Source organism: Macaca nemestrina, chromosome X (genome assembly GCF_043159975.1).
Source record: "Macaca nemestrina isolate mMacNem1 chromosome X, mMacNem.hap1, whole genome shotgun sequence".
NCBI lineage: Eukaryota > Metazoa > Chordata > Mammalia > Primates > Cercopithecidae > Macaca > Macaca nemestrina.
In genome coordinates, this window is record NC_092145.1 from 158,374,601 (window position 1) to 158,388,119 (window position 13,519).

Below are 13,519 nucleotides of genomic sequence, written 5' to 3' on the forward strand. Positions count from 1 at the left end.
CCAATACACCATGAAGATAGACATGGCACAATGGAAACAGGGCAACCTCATCAGATATCAGGGTGGAGTGCTGGAATTTGAGCAGAGCCAAGTGGAGTCATTTTGGGCATCAAGAAACCAATAGGAAGGACAGTCAGGCATCAAGAAACCAAGAAGAAAGGACAGTCAGCTTGTTCATTAAAGTCCAACCTACCTTGAAATTTGACTTCCTTCTGCTGGTTAAGTAAGACCTGTGACCTCTTCTCACACAATTGTACATAACATTCTATTCCAGAGAAGACGAGTTCTGTAGGTCTCAATCTCACTGCTAGGTGGTGTGGTACATGTAATTCTTCTGTTGGATAGAAAGTGTTGAAGCTCATGTTAAAGGTGGCTTTTTTTGAGGACGTTTACTGGCAGGCACTTCTCAAGTACAAAGCCAGATCAGGCAGGGCATGGTGGCTCATGCCTGTAACCGCAGCACTTTGGGAGGCCGAGGTGGGTGGATCACGAGGTCAGGAGTTGGAGACCAGCCTGGCCAACATGGTAAAATCCCACCTCTACTAAAAACATAAAAGAATTAGCCAGGGGTGGTGGCAGGTGCCTGTAATTTCAGCTACTCAGGAGGCTGAGGCAGAGAATTGGGTGAACCCAGGAGGCAGAGGTTGCAGTGAGCTGAGATCATGCCACTGCACTCCAGCCTGGGTGACAAAGTAAGACTCTGTCTAAAAAAAAAAAAGCCAGATCACTTGGCTATCAGATGCCATTACCTGCTAAGGTCTCATGGTGCCAACGGAACACCTAATTGTTTTCAGATCGGTTTGCCACAAGTTGAAGTTGGATGATTTCCTCAACAGCATCTAGATTTGTAAATAATGAAACAACCTGTATATTTATGTGTTCTGCATAGCTCATAGATATAAAGTTGACAAGCACAAGTTTCACTGCAGTTACCAAAAGTTTTCTTTAAAGAAATAGCCTGAGAACAGGCAGATTGCTTGAGTTCAGGAGTTCGAGACCAGCCTGGGCAACCTAGGGAGACCCCCATCTCTACAAAAAATACAAAACTTATCTGAGTGTGGTTGTACCCAGCTGTAGTCCCAGGTACTCAGGAGGTTGAGGTGGGAGGATTGCTTGAACCCAGGAGGCAGAGGTTGTGGTGAGCGGAGATCGTGCCACTGCACTCCAGCCTGAGTGCAGTGAGTCAAGAAAAAAAGAAAGAGAGAGAGAGGGAGGGAGAGTGGGAGGGAGGGAGGGAGAGTGGGAGGGAGGGAGGGAGGGAGGAAGGAAGGAAGGAAGGAAGGAAGGAAGGAAGGAAGGAAGGAAGGAAAGAAAGAAGGAAAGGAAGCATACTAGATGTACACAGTGTTTAGATGGTCAAGAAACACCAAGAACAGTGGCATACAATGAACTAAAATTGATCCAAACCTAAGTATCCGGAAAAAGTATACACGTGACGGTCAGCTTCTCTCCCTCTCACGTTAGCCAAGCTCAGCCTGTGTGAGTGGTTTCTGTCTTCGTTCTGTGTTTCTGGGCTCTATCTGTCCATCCTCCCAGATCCAGTTCCAGTCCCGGTCCTTTAGGAAGCACTTGTAGCCTCCCATCTTGACCCTGGACCTGCCTCTATCTTGACCACTGACTTCTAAGGAACCCCAGCTTCTGTCGGTTTTAGGTGGGTCTCCATCCTACATAAGTGTGTAGTAAAAATTTGGCCACGAAGGAGAGGTTTGACTTTTGTACCAGCTCCTAGGAGGTTACCTCTAAACCCTTGAAATTTCTCAAATGATGGGAATGTCTTTGTTTTTCATGTGGGGCCTGATAGTTTATACTAATGAGATGAGTCATAGTGGATCCCTTGTTTAGGCTAAGGAGATGACTCGGGATAGAGGCTGGCCATACCTCAAAGACCAACCATGTCATTAGAGGGTTGGGGCTTTGGGTTGCATGACATCAGCCTGATCTCCAGTTGAGGAGGGTGATTGAGACTGAGATCAACAACATGAATCGATGATGAACCATCAATGATTGAATCAATGAATCAATCAACAGTTGAATCAATGAATCAATCAATCATGTATGTATCCATAATCCTATGTAATGAAAACCCAGTAAAAACTCTGGACACACGCTCCGATGAGATTCCCTGATTTGCAATACTGCATGGGTGTTGTCAGATATCAGTGCCAAAGACCAATACATCTTCAGGACACAAGGACTTCACCGCTGGGAGCCACCCCAGACTTTCCCTGTGCGTTTCTTCCATCGGTGGTCCCAATCTGTGTCCTTTCACTATAATAAAACTATAATCAATAATCATACAACTTTCCTCTTTCCTGAGTTCTGTGAATCATTCTAGTACATTTTCTTTCTTTTCTTTACTTTTTCTTTTTTTTTTCTTTCTTTTTTTTTTTTTTTTTGAGAGAGAGTATCGCTCTGTCTCCCAGGTTGCAGTCAGTGGCGTGATCTCGGCTCATTGCAACCTCTGCCTCCTGGATTCAAGCGATTCTTCTGCCTCAGCCTCCAGAGTAGCTGGGATTACAGGCATGCGCCACCAGGACCAGCTAATTTTTTTTGTATTTTTAGTAGAGACAGGGTTTCACCATATGGGCCAGGCTGGTCTGCAGTTCCTGACCTCGTGATCCACCCACATAGGCCTCCCAAAGTGCTGGGATTATAGGCGTGAGCCACTGCGCCTGGCCTTTTTTTTTTTTTTTTTTTTTGAGACAGAGTCTTGCTCTTGTTGCCCAGGCTGGAGTGCAATGGCGCCATCTCGGCTCACTGCAGCTTCTACCTCCCAGGTTCAAGCAATTCTCTTGCCTCACTGCAAGCTCCGCCTCCCGAACGTTGACCCTTTCTCTATCCAATTCTCACTTATTCCCCAATCACCTGTGGTGATACTGCCTCCAATACAAAGCTTTACCTAATTGGCCTAACTAAATGGCTTAACTTTGTTGACATATGGTAACATATGTTTATAGATTTTTTAGAAGAAAAATTATAAAAGAAAACCGATGATTTGAAAATAGCACTCTGGAAGGTGACCGAGCCATGATGGTGCATTGCCTGGGGGAATATTTGCCACACCAATTCACAAGAATCTTCCAATCCTTGGACTGTAAATGCATTTAAAACTTGGAAAGAAAATTTTTTAAAAGAGGTTCAGACATTATTTTTAGCTGTCAATGCCATGGCCATTTTAGAATTAAGTAGGGCAGAAGTTATATATAGACACGACAACAAACAAACATCCCTTCTGACTAAACTGCCTCAGGAAAAACGACAACAAACAAACATCCGTTCATGACTAAAGTGCCTCAGGAAAAACACCTTAGCTTCTAGTTGGATGTCTCATATTAGGCTGGGAATTGCGGTGTGAATTCTTCCCCCCAGTTCTCTCATGGAGAACTCAAATCTTTGATCATGTGATTCTTCCCGAAAAGTGAGAACGAATTTAATTTGTATGAAGATTAATAATATAGTTTAAGGAAAGTAAACACATAGTCAAAAAATAGAATCATTAAACCCTTGAGTGTGTGTGTGTGTCTGTGTGTGTGTATGTATTTGCGTGTCTTGTGTTTTGGGGGTGATATGGTTTGGCTGTGTCCCCACCTAAATCTCATCTTGAATTGTAGCTCCCATAATACCCATGGACTCATGGACTGTGGGAGGGACCCAGGGGGAGATAATTGAATCATGGGGCCGATTTCCCCCACACTGTTCTCGTGTGGTAAATAAGTCTCATGAAATCTGATGGTTTTATAAGATTTCACTTGACTAATTTTCTTTCTTGCCAGGTGCCATGTAAGACATGCCTTTTGCCGGAAATTCGGCCATGACGGTGAGACGTCCCCAGCAATGTGGACCTGTGAGTCCACTAAACCTCTTTTTCTTTTTAAATTACCCAGTCTCGGCTGGGCACGGTGGCTCATACCTGTAATCACAGCTCTTTTAGAGGCCGAGGTGGGCAGATCACCTGAGGTTGGGGGTTTGAGAACAGCCTGGCCAACATGGTGAAACCCCGTCTCTACTAAAAAATTAAAAAATTAGCCAGGCATGGTCCTGCACTCCTGTAATCCCAGCTACTAGGGAGGCTGAGGTAGGAGAATCGCTTGAACCAAGGAGATGGAGGCTGCAGGGAGTCAAGATCGTACCACCGCACTTTAGCCTGGGCAGCAGAAGGAAACTCTGTCTCAAAACAATAAATAAATTAATTAATTAAAAAATAAATTATCCAGTCTCAGGTATGTCTTGATCAGCAGCATGAAAATGGACTAATATGTGGAGGGAGGTAAAGGATGCTGAAATGTAATATGTATTAATTATGATAATATATCTATAAAACATATGGTGCCCCATGTTAATCAAGTTTAAGTGTGCCATGCAGTGACATCAATTACATTCACATTGTGGTGAAACCATTAGCACTATTTCCAAGTATTTTTCATGTAGTGATCCAAGGGGAAAAAAAAAAGTTCCTGCTTTCTAAAAACATATTTGGGCAAATGCTTTTAGAGAGGATGCCAAAGAATCTTTCCAAAACAATGAAATCTCATTGGAGTCGGCTAAAGTTGAATGCATTCGGAAACAAACAGGACTGTGTTTCATTCACCACAGTCCCTGTGGTTTTTTCAGGTCCTGCATCCACCTGGCAGTCAGACCTCTCTTCTAAATGAATGAACGCTCTCCCTCCCTGCCTTCCTCAGTCCCTTCTGTGTTGTTGTTGTTGTTGTTGTTGTTATATACTAATTAGAGTTCTTTGTTCCCCTATTAAAGTGTTTCAATGGTACAAAAGCATGGTACATCCCTTTCTTCTATACCTGCTCTCACTTTTCTTGAAGGCTTGTGCCAGCTTTCTTCCTTTTGTTTCTCTGACCCACTTTGTACACTTCTCCAATCTTCTCAACCCAGGGGAGAGCAGCAGGGAGAGTGGGGAGGCAAGGAGGCTGAGAATGAATCCATAGGGTTCTCTTGCCTTCTGGCTGCCATTTTTTCATTCTGATGCTGATGCTGGGGAATTGCCACTGAGGTTGGAGACAGGAGGAGAGTAAAGTTGGAGGGATTTAGCCCTGGGTTCCATCTGACATTGGCTTTCTCCTCTACTTCAATGTCCTAGTACCTGTCAGGTGGCCTTGTTCATTGAGTTCTCCCTCACTGGCCTCTCTCTCTTTCTTTTGCCATCATTCTCTGAGTTGGGGGTGAGCTCTCCTGTTTCCCAGACTGCAGATTCTGCACCATCTCTGGATGCTTTCCCCAACATTCTGGCTAGATTTCAGTAAAGAGTCCCTGTATTAAATCCTCTTTCACTGTCCAGCTTGCCTACACCACCCTCTTCCTGCTGCACCCATCTGTGTGTGCACAGCCACTGCCCTCTTGCTCTAGAACCACGTGTCTATGCATTGCATGGGCCCTTTGGCTATCACTGCAAATTATCAGGAAACCAACTGTATTAGTCGGTTTTCACACTGCTGATAAAGACATACCTGAGGAGACTGGATAATTGATCATGAAAAAGAGGTTTAATGGACTCACAGTTCCACGTGACTGGGAGGCCTCACAGTCATGGTGGAAGGTGAAAGGCACTTCTTACATGGCGGAGGCAAGAGAAAATGAGAGCCAGGTGAAGGGGTTTCCCCTCATGAAACCATCATCTCTCCTGAGGCTTATTCACTACCACAAGAGCAGTATGGGGGAAACTGCCCTCATGATTCAATCATCTTCCACCTGGTCCCTCCCACACCACGTGGGAAATAGGGGAGCTACAACTCAAGATGAGATTTGGGTGGGGACACAGTCAAACCATATCACCAACATTCTTCCGTGCCCTCATATTAGAAAGGATTCCTCCAATATGTGTCTATTTTTCCTAAGTCAAGTCTAAACACACTACCTCCAAGGCAAACATTCACCGAAATAGGCTTAACTCAATATCTTAACTTTGTTGACGTATGTATTTATGGATTTCTAGAAAAAAATTTTTAAAGGAAATTTTTGTGTGTGTGTGTAAAATAATGCTATGGAAGATAATCCAGGCATGGATGTGTGATGAAATATAAGAAAAAAATAACTCAGGCTGGGTGCAGTGGCTCATGCCTGTAACCCCAGTGCTTTCAGAGGCTGAGGTGGGCAGATCACCTGAGGTCAGGGGTTCAAGACCAGCCTGGGCAATATAGTGAGAACCCTCTGCTCTACAAAAAATAAAAACATGGCCGGGCGCGGTGGCTCAAGCCTGTAATCCCAGCACTTTGGGAGGCCGAGGCGGGCGGATCACAAGGTCAGGAGATCGAGACCACAGTGAAACCCCGTCTCTACTAAAAATACAAAAAATTAGCCGGGCGCGGTGGCGGGCGCCTGTGGTCCCAGCTACTCAGGAGGCTGAGGCAGGAGAATGGCGGGAACCCGGGAGGCGGAGCTTGCAGTGAGCCGAGATCGCGCCACTGCACTCCAGCCTGGGCAACAGCGTGAGACTCCGTCTCAAAAAAAAAAAATAAATAAAAATAAAAATAAAAAAATAAAAACATTTAGCTGAGCATGGTGAGTGCACGCCTATCGTTCCAGCCACTCAGGAGGCCGAAATGGAAAGACAAACGGAGCCCAGAGGCTTGAGGCTGCTGTGAGGTGTGAGTGTGCCACTGCACTCCAGACTGGGTGATAAAGCAAGACCCTGCCAAGAAAGGAAGGAAGGAAGGAAGGGAGGGAGGGAGGGAAAAAAGAAGAAAAGAGAGGGCGAGAGAGAGAGAGAAAGAGAGAGAGAGAGGAAGGGAGGAAGGGAGTGAGGGAAAAGGAAAGGGGAGGAGAGGAGAGGAAACGGGAGCTAAGTGAACACTAACCCACAGTGTCTGGGGGAATAACTCAGACACCCTGCATGTAAGATGCCAATAAAAGTGCTAAATACCACATTTTATTTTTAATGGGAAAATAATTACCAGAGTAATTCGACCAATTTTTAAGTGAAGTGTTGACATGTATTGCCCATCACAAAAATTACATTTAGTATTTATTGAACACTTACTACATACAGTCATTATGCTTGATATTTCAGAGAATATCACTTATGTAATTTCAAAAACTTCACGTTTGGAATGTTATCTCCATGTCAGGGAGGATGACACAGGACCCAAGAGGATCACAAATATGCAGATTCCCTAGAAACCCGCGCTGGAAATATTGCATTTTTATTATGATGATTGCATTCATTTCTTTTAAATAATGACATTTGAATGCAGTGATATTTTAAACACTGGGTGTTCCGTGATGCTTCTCCTATAAACTTGTTTCACAGGAAACCAGCTTACCCATGTATAGGGCCAGTGTTTACAGTATTGCAGACAGCAGAGTTTCTGAAGACAGAATCAATCTGGGACACTTCCGCATTGAATAAAAGATGAACTGACATGTTGCCTCTGTATCAGAATCTCCTTGGGCGAAATAGTGAATCAGGGCATGTTGAAGGAACATAGGTCTTTTGGGGCTCTGTAATGCTGCCTGCTGCTACAATATTACAGATTCTCATGCATAGAGTTAGAAGAGATTGAAGGTTTTTGTTTTGTTTTTGTTTTTGTTTTTGAGACAGTCTCGCTTTGCCACCAGGCTGCAGTGCAACTGCACGATCTCACCTCACTACGATCTCCACCTCCAGGTTCAAGCGATTCTCCTGCCTCAGCCTCCCGACGGGACTACAGGTGCACACCACCACACCTGGCTAATTTTTGTATTTTTAGTAGAGACGGGGTTTCACCTTGTTGGCCAGGCTGGTCTCAAACTTCTGACCTCAGGTGAACCACCCACCTCAGCCTCCCAAAGTGCTGGGAGAACAGAGCATGAGCCACTGTGCCCAGCCCTTTGAGGGGTTTTTAATCTGTAGTTTATTGAGAGAAGCTTGAATCTTAATGTTGATTGTTTAACAGAGTGCAATTTGACATTTCATGTAGATGTAAGTGATATTTTTTGTTTCAGAATGATTTCGGATTTGCAGAAAAGTTTCAAACATACCACAAGGAGTTCTTTTATACCCATATCAGAAACATCTTAAATCAGTATGGTGCATTTGTGGCAATTAACCAACTGCTCTTGATACATTACTATTAACCAGCTCATACCGTATTCAGATTTCTTTAGTTTTTTTCTAATGTTTACGATCCCATCCAGGGTCTGTCAGTCAAGAAAATTAGGAGACACGTGTCAATCATTTTAGGAAGTTTATTTGCCAAAGTTAAGGACCCGCACCAGTGACACAGCCTCATGGGGTCCTGATGACATGTGCCCTAGGTGGTCAGGGCACAGCTTGGTTTTATACATTTTAGGAACACATGAGCCATCAATCAATATATGTAAGAAGTCCATTGGTTCCTTCCAAAAAGGCAGGGACAACTGGAAGCAGAGAGGGGGCTTCCAGGTCACAGGTAGGTGGGAAACAGATGGTTGCTTCTTTTGAGTTTCTGATTAGCGTCTCCAAAGGAGGCAATTAGAATATGCATCTATCTCAGTGAGCAGAGGGGTGACTTTGAATAAAATGGGAGGCAGATTTGCCCTAGGCACTTCCCAGCTTGAAGGCCCAAGTGAGTTTCCTTTCACAGGTCCCACATGGCATTTAGTTATTACTTCTACTTGGGTTCCTCTTGGCTGGGACAGTTTTCCAGATGTTTCTGGGTTTAGATGAATGACCTGGATAGCTTTGAAAAGCGCTGGTCAAGCCTTTTGAGGGAAGTTCTTTTATTGGGATTTTTCTCATGTTTTCTTTCTTTCTTGTTTTTATTTTTTTTTGAGATGGAGTCTCACTCTGTCACCCAGGCTGGAGCGCAGTGGCGCAATCTCGGGTGACTGCAAGCTCCGCCTCCAGGGTTCATGCCATTTTCCTGCCTCAGCCTCCCAAGTAGCTGGGACTACAGGTGCCTGCCAGCACACCCAGCTGATTTTTAAAATTTTAATTAAAAAAAATTTTAATTACAGGCGTTAGCCACCACGCCTGGCCTTTTCTGATGTTTTCTTTACGATTAGATGGGGTTTGGGGGCTGGGTGTGGTGGCTCACACTTATGATCCCAGCACTTTGGGAGGCTGAGGCAGGCAGATCACGAGGTCAGGAGATCGAGACCAGCCTGACAAACATGGTGAAACCCCATCTCTACTTAAAATACAAAAATTAGCCAGGAATGGTGGTGTGCACCTGTAATCCCAGCTACTCGGGAGGCTGAGGCAGGACAATTGCCTGAACCCAGGAGGCAGACAGAGGTTGCAGTGAGCTGAGATCGCGCCACTGCACTCCAGCCTGGGCGACAGAGTGAGACTCCATCTCAAAAAAAAAAGATGCGGGTTGTGGGTTTTTTGGGGGAAAGACCACAAGTTAGACAGGCCCTTCTCATCATACCCTAACAACGGTACACATTCTCACAACCACAAGACTTCTCATAGTGCATGTTGACCTCAATCATCTGGCTGAGATGGTGTTTATCAGCTTTCTTCACTATAAAGTTATCCTTCCCCCGGCCTCTCTCCCATACTGTACATTTTAGGAGAAAATCACTATGTCCTACACACACTTAAGAAACGTGTAAGTAGATTTTCGAAAAGGAAACACTTCTAAATGATTTAATTTCCTTGTTTAAACAGTGGGATAATAGGTTTCTGGTGTTATTAGGGTGGAGAAAACATCCAATATCGAGTATGAGAAGCCTTAACAATTAGCAAACTTCTGTGTAATAATAATAATCACATTTTGTGGGTTTTTTTGTTTTGTTTTTGTTTTTGAGATGGAGTCTTGCTTTGTTGCCCAGGCTGGAGGGCAGTGGTATGATCTCAGCTCACTGCAACCTCCGTGTCCCGGGTTCAAGCAATTCTCCTGCCTCAGCCTACCAAGTAGCTGGGACTACAGGTGCATGCCACCATGTCCAGCTGATTTTTGTATTTTTAGTAGAGATGGAGTCTCACCGTATTGGCTAGGCTGCTCTTGAACCTTGACCTCAAGTGATCCACCCACCTCAGCCTCCCAAAGTGTTGGGAGCCACTGCTCCCGGCACATTTTGTTTTTAATAGTAAAGTAATTACAAGCGTAATTTGACCAGTTTTAAAGTGAAGCATTGAAATGTATCGCACATCACAAAAAAATCACATTTAGTATTTATTGAGCACTTACTGCATACAGTCATTATGGCCAATATTTTATATAATATTACTTATGTAATTTTAAAAACCCCACATTTAGAATATGAGATTGCTCTTAAATCATCTCATTTCAAAGGCCTCACCATAACAGGAGCTAAGTCATAAGATATGACATGATGTTTTCATGACAGATGAAAGTGCTGAGACTAGAATTCTGAAGCCAAAGCCTTCTCTTACTTGACCACTTGAAACTTGAATCCTTTTTTTCTCTTCTTTTTTTTTTTTTGGAAATAGAATCTCACTCTGTCGCCCACACTAGAGTGCAGTGGCACGATCTCAGCTCACTGCAATCTCCACCTCTCGGGTTCAAGTGATTCTTCTGCTTCAGCCTCCGAAATAGCTGAGATTACAGGCATGCACCAGCACGCCCAGCTAATTTTTGTATTTTTAGTAGAGACAGAGTTTCACCATGTTGGCCAGGCTGGCCTCAAACTCCTGACCTTGGGTCATCTGCCCACCTCAGCCTCCCAAAATACTGAGATTACAGGCATGAGCCACTGTGCCCAGCAAATTTGAATCCTTAAAATTACTCTTAATTATTGAATCTCACTTCCAGTCATTGAAGAATGGTGTGTATTGGCCAGAACATCCCGGAGATCACAAGGATAAAGTTTGGATGAAGCCTTTTAAAAAAGTATTTGAAGACCCTTGGCCCCAAACAGGCAGAAATGTGAGCAGAGGAAGTCTCTGATAAATGGGGAACTGCCCTGTGAAAATTAGCATTTGCACAGTCTTTCTGCAGGGGGCTTCCCAAAGTCGGTTAATTCTGGGGAAGTGAGAACTTCTGCAGGTTTACAAGCCTGAAGAGTCACGAGAGAGCTGGCAGCTGCCAGAGACCCTGCAACATGAGGAAGAAATTTTAAGGGGAATATGCAACGGTTTAAGGGAACTCCAAGTCTGGATATGAATGCTGCCCAAATATTTGGTCATCTGGATTATGCATGTGTGGGCAGACCCAAGAGAACCAAGAAGAATCCATCAGCGTGATGTTGAAAGAACTGAGCAGATATTTAAACTCCTGCCCACTTCAGCAAAGACAAAGATTAGAGTGCATATCCAGCCAAGCTAACTGTCTGATAGACTCTTCTATGGAGGGATAGACTCCTTCTATAGAGGGCAATACCTGACTGCACCATCTCCACAATGTGTCATCCTCAATGTCCATGATTAAATTGTGTTTTTTAAAAATAGACACGCCGGGCGCGGTGGCTCACGCCTGTAATCCCAGCACTTTGGGAGGCCGAGACGGGCGGATCACAAGGTCAGGAGATCGAGACCACGGTGAAACCCCGTCTCTACTAAAAATACAAAAAATTAGCCAGGCGCGGTTGTGGGCGCCTGTAGTCCCAGCTACTCAGGAGGCTGAGGCAGGAGAATGGCGTGAATCCGGGAGGCAGAGCTTGCAGTGAGCCGAGATCGCGCCACTGCACTCCAGCCTGGGCGACAGAGCGAGACTCCGTCTCAAAAAAAATAAAATAAAAATAAATAAAAATAAAAATAGACATGTAGAAACAGGAAAAGTAAATACCCAATGTTAATATTCATGTTCAGAGTTCTTAGCACAGTTTTGACACATTCAGGCAGAATATGTCCACCAGGATTCCTGTTATTCTCTTAGAAAAAATGATCGGAGGCTACATAATTACGAAGACTTTTCTGGTACACACAGTAAAACCAGAGGTCAGGAGTCCCAGGAAAAGAGGGCAAAGCAAGCATTCAAGCTTGGTGATAATAATGATGATGGTGATGGTGATGATGAAGATGGTGATGATATGGTGACAATGATGATGATGGTGACAGTGATGATGGTGATGATGGTGACAGTGATAATGATGGTGAGGATGATGATGGTGAGGATGATGATGTTGGTGAGGATGATGATGATGGTGAGGATGGTGAGGATGATGATGATGAGGATGATGATGATGATGGTGGTGAGGATGATGACGGTGATGATGATGGTGGTGAGGATGATGACGGTGATGATGATGATGGTGAGGATGATGATGGTGATGATGGTGGTGAGGATGATGATGAAGAGGATAATGATGATGGTGAGGATGATGATGGTGGTGAGGATGATGATGGTGAGGATGATGATGGTGGTGAGGATGATGATGATGGTGGTGAGGATGATGATGATGGTGGTGAGGATGATGATGGTGAGGATGATGATGGTGGTGAGGATGATGATGATGGTGGTGAGGATGATGATGATGGTAGTGAGGATGATGATGGTGGTGAGGATGATGATGATGGTGAGGATGATGGCGAGGATGATGGTGAGGATGATGAGGATGGTGACGGTGATGATATGATGGTGATGATGATGGTGAGGATGATGATGGTGATGATGGTGGTGAGGATGATGATGGTGAGGATGATGATGGTGGTGAGGATGATGATGTTGGTGAGGATGATGATGATGGTGGTGAGGATGATGATGGTGAGGATGATGATGGTGGTGAGGATGATGATGATGGTGAGGATGATGATGATGGTGGTGAGGATGATGATGATGGTAGTGAGGATGATGATGGTGGTGAGGATGATGATGATGGTGAGGATGATGGCGAGGATGATGGTGAGGATGATGAGGATGGTGATGGTGATGATATGATGGTGATGATGATGGTGAGGATGATGATGGTGATGATGGTGGTGAGGATGATGATGACGGTGAGAATGATGATGGTGATGACGATGGTGACAGTGATGATGATGATGGTGAGGATGATGATGGTGGTGAGGATGATGATGATGGTGGTGAGGATGATGATGGTGAGGATGATGGTGAGGATGATGAGGATGGTGATGGTGATGATATGATGGCGATGATGATGGTGAGGATGATAATGGTGATGATGGTGAGGATACGATGGCAAGGATGATGATGGTGATGATGGTGACAGTGATGATGGTGAGGATGGTGATGATGATGGTGAGGATGATGATGTTGATGATGGTGGTGAGGATGATGATGACGGTGAGAATGATGATGGCGATGATGATGGTGACAGATGATGATGATGGTGAGGATGATGATGGTGATGATGGTGAGGATAATGATGAAGGTGATAATGATGGTGACAGTGATGACAGTGATGGTGAGGATGATGATGATGATGGTGATGACAGTGATGATGATAAAGAATGTTGTTGATAATTACAGACTTCCTGAGCTACCAACTTGGACATCTGTACAGCGATACAAATTTTGAGGAAAACTGTCAGACATTTTCTCATCAGGAAAAAATTTTCTTTCTGTATTAGTTCGTTCTCACATTGCTATAAAGAACTACCTGAGACTGGGTAATTCATGAGGAAAGGAGGTTTAATTGACTCACAGATCCACAGGCTGTACAGGAAGCATGGCTGTGGAGG